The sequence below is a fragment of the Rhinopithecus roxellana genome, chromosome 8 (genome assembly GCF_007565055.1).
Source record: "Rhinopithecus roxellana isolate Shanxi Qingling chromosome 8, ASM756505v1, whole genome shotgun sequence".
In the NCBI taxonomy this organism is placed as follows: Eukaryota; Metazoa; Chordata; class Mammalia; order Primates; family Cercopithecidae; genus Rhinopithecus; species Rhinopithecus roxellana.
Window position 1 is genome coordinate 33,619,324 of NC_044556.1, and position 11,419 is coordinate 33,630,742.

Consider the following 11,419-nt stretch of genomic DNA (forward strand, 5'->3'; position numbering starts at 1 on the left):
CTCTACCCTCTACCCTCAACCTCCAACACACACACAAACACACACACACACACACCTCTGGGCTATGCATGTGCACATGAGCATTGTAGTCCACTCTCAGTGAAGATGGGCCCAGGGAAAAGTCACGTGCAGTCCCTGAGAGAGCGCATAGGCTCTTCTGGCTATTTGGGTAGAAATGCTGGATATCTGGATCATGATTTAGAAGAGGAGGTATGCGAGCTTTAGGTGAATGTGCTCCTAGCCTGGCAGTCTCCTTACCTTGTGGGGAGGGGTGCAACTGGAAGAGGGCCCAAGTGGGACCCTCTAAAGGAGGGTCAGAAAACTATGGCCCATGGATCAAACCTAGCCCACTGCCTGTTTTTGAAAGTAAAATGTTATTGGAAGACAGCCACACCCAGTTTGTTTACATATTGTCTGTGGCTACCTTCTCCCAACAATGGCAGAGTTGAGAAGTATGACAGAGATGGTATGGCCTGCAAAGCCTAAACTATTTACTCTCTGGCCCTTTACAGAAAAGTTTGCCAACTCCTTTTCTAAAGCATGGTGCCCACAGCACCAGGTCTAAGGCTGATTCTGGTGTCAGACTCCTTAATTTTAGGATGAACTGTTTTCCCCCATTTTCCCAATTTCTTCCAATCTTTTCCTTCTAGAAAAGCCACTTTTATCTTAACCTTTGAACAAGAGTTTCATACACGTGTTTAATCCTCATGGCTTGTGAAGTGACAATAAGCCCAATTTTCAGATGAGCTAACTGGGGCATCAGTGTAAGGGTACATGTCTGATAAGTGGTGGCAACTAGACTGAATCCAAGAAGGCAGCAGCAGCACCAGAATGTCTGTGGAGGAGGGGATTAGAGGTGGCTACATGATCCAAGCGGCATAGGGTGGGAATACTAGGAGACTTTTTCAAAACTACTTTGAATATCCTATTATGATGGAAAACCCCAGACATACATACCAAAGAATAGGAGTGGCAAGCACTGACAGATACTAGGGGAAGTTAGTCCCCACGGTCCCCTTGAATGTTGCTCCAGTGCTCAGATCTTCTTACTACAAGGCAGAAATTGCTTGGGCACCTCTCTGACTTTCTAACTCTGGCTTTCTAACTTTGCTTCCTGTGGTAATTGAATTCTCAAGAAGCAGAAGAGCAGAATAATTAAGAACATAGTCCAGAGCCAGATCTCCTGGGTTCACACACACTGGCTTTGTCACCAGCCTAGTGGCTATGTGACCTTGGGCACGTTATTTACCTTCTATGTGCTGCCAGCTTTCTCATTTATCTACCTCTCAGGGATGTGATGATGGTTTGGTAAGTTAATATTTGTAAGGCATTTGGGCAAATGCCTGACACATCACAAATACTATTTGTGTTTGTTATTATTTCCATTAAAAGGAAATAAAACAAATCTAACAGAGTTTATTTGAGCAAAGAATGATTCAATGAATTGGCCAACACTGAGAACCAGAAGAGGTTCAGAGAGCTCCCCTCTGCAGTATGGAGAATGAGTATTTACAGGCAGAACAGAAAGTAGAGAAATAGTCTAATTGGTCACAGCCAGGAGTCTGCCTTATTTAAACATGGTCTGATCAGTTGGCTGCCTGTGATTGGCCGAGATCTGGTTACTGTTACAAAAAAAAAAAAAAAAAAAATACTTCTAAGTTAGGTTTCAGTTTATTTATATACTGCATTAGGTTCCAGTTCATTAGTAGGGACTCAAACTACAGAGATAACCTCAGGCCAAAGTTAATTTAACTATTCCATTATCCAGCTGCTATAACCAGCACGAGAGAGTATGGGCAGCTGCCCAACACATTAACCTTGGCCTTGCATGGAGCCTGAGAGCGCATTAAAGGTCTGTGTCTTGGGCTCTAAGCTTTGAACTCTATGGAGCTTGCTGTGACGATATTACTTCACCAGCTGGAGCCAGTACTGCCCTGAGATTGTCCGCTACATGCCCCAGAATGTGGACCCTTGCCTGTGCATACACATCTTCTACGCCTTCACTGGTATGGCCAACAACCAGATCAAAACCATCGAGTGGGATGATGAGGACCTCTATGCCAGCATCAACGGCCTTAAGAACTAGTGAGCTCTGAACTTGGGCTTTGTGCTGGGTTGAAGGCTTTTACATGAGGCTTTCACGAGTTCCCCAAGAGATACCTACAGCAGAATGTTTAGCCTTTGAGTGCTGTCCACAGTCATTCTCATGCCATGCCTCATTAGTAGAGCTTTCAGCATCCTTCTCCCCAGGAGAGGCAGGTTGCTGTCATTTTTCTGGATTATTTTCTCCAGGAAATTCAGATACCCAGCATTCTATTCTGTGTGTCACAGGAGGTGCCATTCACAAAGGATTCTTAGTGAATAGTGCCCCCTGAAGTTTGTCATGTTGCTGTACAGCCCCACAACAACCTATCAACTAGCTACCAATTTAACCCAAAATTTAACCTAAAATTGCACCGGCTAAATGCTTAGCGTATTTATTGGTTAACTACTATGTGCGAGGTGCTTTTCATTTATTATTTTATATACCGGCACAATAAGCGTGATGAAGTGGGCATATTAAAACCATGTTAAGGTTGAGGAAACTGAGTCATAGGGAGATTAAAAGCTTTCCCTAGCCCACAGAACCCAGGAAGGCCAGATCGCCTTATTAGCTAGGTTGATGCTTTTGTCTCATCAGGAATCCAATGGGTAGGTTTTACGGTCAAGCTCACAGGACCATGGTATAAAGGACTTAGGTGTGAATCCTGGCTCTGCCACCTTATGCGTTGGATGATCTTGGTCAAGTTGCTTAATCTCTCTGAATACCACTTAAAGGTCAAATGATATTAACAGTTTCTGCTTTGTGGGATTATAAGGGTTAAAGAAGCAATGCATGTAAAGTGCCTGGCATTTAGCAGGCACTCAGTAACTGGTAGACACTTCCACTGCCTGTGTTCCTCACTCTCTCCTAGAATTAGACTTCCAGATTTCTGGCCTTGTGTATCCCAGAAGCTCCAGCCAGTCTACTTTCTGTGCTAAGGGGTTGATTTCTGGCTCCCTCATCCTGACCAGGATGCCCTGTCTTTTCTTCCCAGAAACTCCCTTCTGCACCAGGGTCCATCAGCCCACTGGCAGAGATGGGAGCAAGAACCTACTCAATGAGTTATTTATAGCGTGCCCTGGAGGACTCATGGCACAAGGGCCCCTTGATCCTACAGACAGCTCTGTTCCCAACACAAGGCCTTGTGTGGGATGTGAGGGTAGAGGGACCGACTGGCAAATGACAGCTCCTTGCAAGTGGAATTTCTTTACACTAGTATCTTTTTATCTCCAGCAACACAGAACTGAAAACCTTGCTCTCTGTTGGTGGTTAGAACTTTGGATCCCAGGGGTAAGACCTTGTATTCAGGACTGAATCATTTCCAGATTAATCAGTCTCTTCCAAACTCCAAGGACTGTAAGTTTCTGTAACGTGAGTGTACCCAGGGCCTCAGACCCCACTGTAGACTTCTCAGAACTCTTCTCTGACCAGGTCTCCCTGAAGTCTGCTCTTCCTTCATCACAGCTCTTAACATACTATTTTTTTAATTGGACATTTCATGATTTTTTTGTTATATTTTTTTAACTTTGTTTTTTATTTGACATATAATAACTGTACATATTTATGGGATACATAGTGATGTTTCAACACATATAATGTAGAGTGATCAGATAAGGGTAATTAGCATATCCATCATCTCAAACATCTGCCATTTTTTGTGTTGACAACATTTAATATCCTCTTTTTAGCCATTTGAAACTATAATTATTGTTAACTATAGTCATCCTATACCACACTGTATTTTAAGTTCCATTTACTTATCTATCTATACCTTCCTCTATATGAGCTCCTCCAGGGCAGAAACTATTTTATTCACTACTCTATCCCAGCAATGCTAATAAATGACAGAATAACTGAATGACAGTAAATGACAATAGATGACAGAATAACTGAATGTATGTCCAGGTAAATAGTAAGGAGGATAGGTGGCAAGACAGAGTATCCAGAGGCTACTGTGATTCATGCTGCAATGACTTATTGACTCCAGATTCTCTGACATGGTGGCCACTGCTGAGAACCGCCAGACCTTCATCCAGTCAGCCATACAGTTTCTGAGGAAGTACAACTTCGATGGGCTGGACATTCATTGGGAATATCCAGGCAATCGTGGCAGCCCAGCTGACACCCAGCAGCTCTTCACCATCCTGTTGAAGGTGTCTCACCCTCACTGTGTCCAAAGAACACACAATCTGGCCCACAGCAGGCTGGGACAAGGCCTCTCTCTGGAGAGGGGTTCTGAGAGAGGCTGCATATATCCTGGCCAGAGGTGTGGATCTCACCCTTTCTGGCTCACAGCCTCATCTCTTTAGTGTAAGAGCAGATCTCTCTTGTGAGGAAAACTGCCACTGGCAGTGAGAAGTATATCTTTGAGCACCAGTGTTGGCTTTAATGCTCTTATTTCCCCTTCCTTTCCTTCGTTTTTCTGATAATTAGATGCAATCACATACAGCTTGCAGGGCTGAAGGCCATTTTTGTCTCTTTAATACAATCTCCCTCCTTTTCTTTTTAAATTGTACTCTGGACATTATTTGTTTATTTTAATTTAACTGTCAGAGGATGACCGAATTTCCCTCATTTCCAAGTTTTCGGAAGACAGCTTACTGTTGTCCCCAGAGACCAATGACAGCTTTTGGATCAAAGGACTCTAAATCAAGCACTTTGCAGCTTTCTTCATAAGAGCTGTGACCTCGTCACATGCCCACTGGTCCCTCCAGCCTGTGTTCGGTGTCTTCTGTTTCACAGGAAGTGCATGAGGCTTTTGAGCAAGAGTCTACCCGCAGCAAAAAGCCCAGATGGCTGATTTCTGCTGCTGTGTCAGCTGGCAAAGGTACCATTGGGACTGCCTACCAGATGTCCAAGATGTCAAGGTAAACAAACCCAAAAGCCCTTACTCAGAGCTAAGTGACCCTTAGACCTTCCCCAGGCATTGCCAAATGCCCAGATACCAGTGACCAATGCTCAGGTACCCAGGATAGAGAGGACTCTATCTCAGAGGAATGAAATGACCCTAATTCCTGAGGAAGAGGCAGAGGGAGCCAGTATGAATGCTGGCCTTGTTTCTAAGTCTATCTCCAAGGTTCTCTAGGGTAAACGGCCATTTGGAGAAGGTTAATTGAGTCTCAAGCTTTTACAAGTCCTGAAGGTCTGAGTGTAGCCAGATAGTGATCATGGTGTGGGTGCCTATTATATTCCAGGTGCTCTTGAGATGAAGGTAAGGGAGAATGGAATAAAGAATAATAATGCATAAGGGAATCCTTATTGCATAGTAGCAAACAGCAGATTTGGCTGTTTGGCAAATCTGCAATCAGCCGATTTGGGACTAGGAAAATTAGGGGTAGTGGGTTAGAAAGAATGATTTCCCTTGGGTCATTTATTTCCTTCTGTTCCCTCCCCCTACTACCTAAGGTACATGGACCTCATCAGTGTGATGAACTGTGACCTAAGGGGCTCCTGGGAGGGCTTCATAGGAGAGGACACCCCCGTTTGCAGGACCTAATCACCAGGGAGACTACAAAAACTTTAATATGGTGAGTGAGGATGCCAGCCCTAACAGACATCTTCAAAGCCTGTCACTGGATCCCCGGCCCAGACTGCAAAGGAGGCCAAAAAACTTGATGGACAGCTCATGTTCTCTAACTCCCTGTCCCTATGACTGATTGTATCCATTCATCTTTCACAAAAAAGGAAGCAGAATAGTGGCTTGGGATAATCCCAAACATTAGGGAATTTAAAAAAATATATTTTCCATTTATGCTAGGAACACATTTCATGATCCATCTTGTTCCCCACTCTTCCTTGCCTCCCTTCCAGCCTCTTTCTTCCTAATTTGTGTGGTTTAGGCAGCTGTAATAATTAGTCTGCATAATGATTAGTAGGTGACTAAATGGGCTAGATGTCATTTCAGTGGAGATTTCAACCAAGGATTTAAAAATTGACATGGGAAAATCTCCCAGTCGATGCTCCATGCACAAATAACTCTCAGCATTGTAGTAAGCCATTGGGAAGACAAGTGGATGCACAGCTGGACACTAGTCATGCCCCAAATGAACTCCAGTGTGAAGAAAAAGAGGATCTCTGGCTAACACTGGGCCCTGCTACTAAAGCAATGGACCTCTTGACCCTTTGGTCAATCCATTCTTGAAGGGGCAGCGTTCCTTTCCTTTCTACAAGGTTGAACTGTGGAAGGGGTTTGGCTGGATGTTGTACCCAGAGACACTAGGGAATTGGGCAGAAAACCTAGACTATTCTAAGGCCTCTGGGTACATGCTCAGCTGCTTTCTAATGATACCTTCCTCATCTTGCCTCCAGGATTATGCAGTGAACTCCTGGAAGAGCCAAGGTGCCCCTGCTGAGAAGCTGATGGTGGGCTTTGGGGCTTATGCTTACATCTTCACTCTCACTAATCCTGCCAATCATGGCCTGGATGCTCCCACTTCTGGCCCTGGAACTGATGGGCCCTATACACAGGAGGCTGGGATCCTTGCCTACTTGGAGGTAATGTCCTCAGAGGGCCTAGAGGACTCACTGTCTCTGTTCTCAAGGTTGAAGATATGTCAATGGAGAGAGAGTCTACACTCTGATTTCCAGTAGAGGGTACTCTGTTGCTGACTGCTCTGAATATATGTGGCAATGAGAGAAGGGAAGAGTGAAAAATTGATAAAACATCTTAAATGTTAACCTTTTAAAGTAAATATGCATCTTTAATACTCGAACTAGTTAATGCTTACTGAGAGAGCCAGGTTGTGCTCCAAGTGATTTTTATATATCATCTCATTTAACAAACAATAAGGTACTGCCTTCTCCCCATCTTATTCAAGAGGTCACTGAGGCACAAAGAGGTTAAGTAATTTGCTCAAGGTCACAGGATTAGTAAGTGGCAGAGCTGGGATTCAAACTTAAGTTGTGCAGCTCCAGAATCTCAGACCTTACCCATTATGCTACACTGTCCTCTTATTAGCTCTTTTGAGACACAACTCTTTCAAACAAAAGGAACAGTCAAATTCATTTCAAAAGGAAACCAGGACATGAGGCACAAAGAAGCTGCTTGTCCATTGTTACACATGAGGTTATTGGCAGACAAAGGACTGAATTCATGTGTCATCTCTCTAGCTAGTGCACTCCACTGTCCCATGAGACAAAAGCAGGGCAGGGAGCTGGGTGACACTGGAACCAGGTTCTGTTATTTCCAGCAAAGGGGAATGGGCTGGGATGTGGATCTTAGAAAAGAAATGGAGGGAGGATAGAGAAGTGGCCTGAGAATAGCAGGGCCCATCTGAGTTATGACTCCTCCTTCTGTACCTGCCCCAGTTCTGCTCCTTCCTGAAAGGAGCCACCGAGGTGTGGAATGACCCCTGGGAGGTGCCTTATGCCTACAAGGGGAACCAGTAGATAGGGTATGACAACTCCAAGAGCTTCACCCTCAAGGTAGGACCCTCCACACTCTTCCTAATGCATGGTTGGGGAGAGGTGGGGGACCTGCCCTCTAGCTGCCCTTGAATTGCAATCCCAGGAGACCGGAGGGAGGTGAGGAGAGACACAGGGAGGTTGTGAAGTTTCAGGGTGAGCCAGTGACCCAGCCACAGCGCCTAGCAGTTGGAGCAACCCCTTCAGCTCGTTTTCCTTCCTTTCCTTGGCTCCTGCAGTTTCTCCTTCCCCGTACCCCTGGAGACACTGCTTTGGCCCCCTCCCCTGCTCTTCTCTGGTCCTCATGCAGCTCTTTGATTCGTGCTTCCTGAGATAGGTGTTCATCCCTACTCCAAAGATAAAGTGTAGACCACAGAGCTTTTTCCTCTTCTTTGCCCATCTCCTGCTCATGGCAAATTCACACAGGCTGAGCCCAAATCAGGAGGTGATAGAGGCTCTTGTCTGCGAGGTTATGCTCAGGTCTAGGGAGGATATGACTGCTGTTTATCAATCCCAGGGCCCTTCACCCTACACCTTCCATCTAGAGCCCTCTCGCTTTGCCCAGGTACTTTGCTGTGTGAAGGGCCCTGTATCTCTATAGCACTCAACCCACCCAAACTCCAGCTGTGAGATGCCTTCTCAGAAGGTGGTTGATGATAACAAAGGGCAGGGGGAAAGAGCTGCTTGGGGCCAAGACTTATCCTCCATGACTTAGTCCTACAGTTCTTCTGTGCATACAAATATGTTCATGAATTCCTCAAAGTTGCCTCCTTAAAACCCACCCCCAGTCTCTCCTCTCCATGACTAGATCATGGTCCTCCTGCCATCCTGCTAGAGTTGCTCCCTGCATTTGTGCAAGGACACCCCAGAGTCCCCCTGGTTCTCTCCCACTGGCTTAGTGGCTGCTAAAGAACAGATTTGGAGGGGCCATGGTCTGGGCCATTGACCTGGATGATTTCACGGGCACTTTCTGTGGACCAGACAAATACCCTTTCATGAATGCACTCGAATCCACGCTTGGTGTCGCCGCACTCCATAAGTAGTGATGACCTACCAGGCAGAAGGTAACAAACTAGACATGGTTAAGAAGAGAAGACCAGAGCTCCTCCCAGCCTCACCTCAAACAAGGCCTCCTCCAGATCTTCCAGCTGTCCTAGTGTGCCTTGTTGGAACTGGCATTTAGAACCCGGAAAGCAAGACCCAGCAGACTTATTAGACAGGCCATGAGTGACGGGCCTGGCAAGTAAAAGGGGACCTATCAATATTCTGGAGGATTCTCCTTTGTAGGGCTACTCAGGGAAGATTCTATAAAGTGAACTGAACACGCTGGAGACTGCATAGGGAAGGGAACACAAACACTGTATTCCCTGTCACTGCTGCTCAGCTCCAGCTTTTGTGAACTTTGTGGGTCAGAGTTAAAAAAGAAAAAAAAAAAAAAGCAAGGGATTAAAAACTTACAAGATGAGGAAAGAAATGAAAGAAGGAGAACTCTAAAGGGGCTCAGCTAGCATCTTTCCTGAAGTGGGGAACAGAGCTACAGATGGTCTCAACACGATTCTATCCCGGCCCCGAGAACAGGGCAAGTCCAGGAAGCAAGAGGGGCTGGGAAGCTGCGGAGAAAGCTACTGCTGATCATTGGATCTTTACTCCATGTCAAGTCTGCTGGTTCTTTAGATTTCATGTAATTCTCATAGGCACTCTTGGTGCCAGGTGTATTAGTTTACTCACAAATAAAAGCTAATAATTATATAATATAATAATAATAATATATATTTATATACTCTATATATATGTCTTACATATATATAACATAATATATAATATATATAATAAAAGCTAATAATTACTCACAAAAGCAATGTGCATGCTATATAACTCACTATGTTATATAGCATGCACATTGGAAAATGCTTTATCTAATAATTCTAAGAGATAATACAATTATGCCATCATTTCAGAGAGGAAATTGAGGCTCAGAGAAGTGTTAATGATTTCTCATGGTCACATAGCTCATGGCAGAGCTGGGCTATGAACTTGGGTATCCTCGATTCAGGCTCAGAGCATTAAACCACTGGTTTAGGTAGGACGTGCACTGAGAGAAACCCACAGTGACCTTACAGACATGACACTCATCCTGGGAAAGGAGTCCTCTCCTGAGTTTATGGGGACCATTTTCCTTCTCTCTTCAGGTTGCAGAGTACCCACCTCTACCCTGGGAACCAGCTTGACTTCCATCGTCACTGTAGCACCTGGAGGTGGCAGTGGATTCTGTACTGGGAAGTCCAGTGGTCTGTATCCTAGCCCCACCAGCAAGCGTGCCTTCTACAACTGTGTGGATGAGCACACCTATGAGGTAGCTTGTCAGGAAGGCCTGGTCTTTGATACCAGCTGCTCTTGCTGTAACTGGGCATAAGCTATTCAACTGTTGGGTCTCTTGGAGATTATAAGACAAAAGGATGATTAAAGGGAAGTTTTGCATGTGAATGTCAAGTTGTCTGTTTTGATTTGTAAATCTGTGTGATACTATCCTGCAAGTAAAAGACAACCTACTGCCACCCCCTAATCCCCATTGTCCACGAGCTCCCAGGAGATGCCCAAACATTGAGGCTGAGAGAGAAGGAGGAACAGGTACCTGGGACCTCTCTGAGCATCTCTATGGGAAGTTCTGGTACTCTGGGCCCCTCCTGAAGGAGGATGAGAGAGGAAATAGGCTCTAAGGAACAAGAGAAAATAAAGCTTCATTCTTTCTCACAAATTCGCCTCCAAAGGGCCTTGCAGAAGGACCCAGAAGAGTGGTTGGACTTGGAATATTTAATTTATGGGATCCACCCTCTTCAGGAACTCTACCTTCACGAAGTTTACTCATTTCCCATCTCCATGGCAAATAACCCAAAGAAAGCCTGTGTTTTAAGGACACAGCATAATGGGCCAACCACGGGCTAGTTTACACACACCACTTCCACACCTACGAGGTTAGGAAAAAAAGACATTGCTGACAATTTCAAGATTACCTCATTTTCAAAACAAATTCATTTATTATCATTTTATTGCCACACCATGCTCCAACATACCCTTCGATACCCTTAGGGAAGGCAACAAGGAAGCTAGAAGGAAAACCACATTACAGCAGGAGTCAGAGGTCCTCTTTCTCCTACCACCTCCAGAACCTGGCCTTGGCTTTTTCCCCAGTTGCCATGCTGCAGAAGGCAGGAAGAATGCAGCTCACCAAGCAAAGGAGACACCTCTTTGTCCAGCCACCTTAACTGGTTTACTGGTGAATAGGAAGGGAGTCTGTGGATTATACCATTTTGACAAAACTGTTATAATCAGTAAGCAGAATCCCCAGAAGTTTATTTTGTCCCTCCCATCTGGCTAGCTGGAGTATGAGCAGGATGTCTATACAACTCTGTTTTCTCAGGAAAGTCCTGGTTAACTATAGTTCCAATTCATTTAGCAATTGTGTGAGTTTAAAATTGTTATTATAAAGTATTTTTATTACTATTGTATTGAAGTTATAGGACATGACTTTATACACCTCCACTTTATACTACTTTTTGCTGTGTTTCATAAACAGAATTCTTTAACATGTGGTTAAATCTGAACATTTACCAGAGATAACCCCTCTCCTTTCCTGGCCCTTTTCTGACGAACAAACACAGCCCCTTTTCAATGACTACTTGCTGGGTGCTTGCTAATACACTGAGGTATGCTAGGACAGAAGTAGCCAGAGATAGCTATCGCCTCTGGTCTCCAGGACTGGTGAAGGACTTCTGCTCCTGCTAGCTCCTTAGTGGACCAGCCAGTTGTGCCATGGCCTGTGAGATGCATAAAGCCATCAGACCACCTGTCGGTAGGATCAGTGGGTAATTATAGGTTAAGGGTATGCAGAATATGAACAAGGAAATATTAATAGAAACCAAGAAGACATTCCAC

General features: G+C 44.8%; 1 long non-coding RNA gene across 1 annotated transcript; it reads left to right on the top strand.

Moving 5' to 3' along the window:
• The first annotated feature begins 1,675 nt into the window (after nt 1-1,675).
• On the top strand, nt 1,676-9,964 carry LOC115899097. The gene is made up of 4 exons (XR_004058725.1): nt 1,676-4,950; nt 5,489-5,610; nt 6,392-6,577; nt 9,676-9,964. It is a non-coding gene; the product is annotated as an uncharacterized LOC115899097 (long non-coding RNA).
• Nucleotides 9,965-11,419: the final 1,455 nt, after the last annotated feature.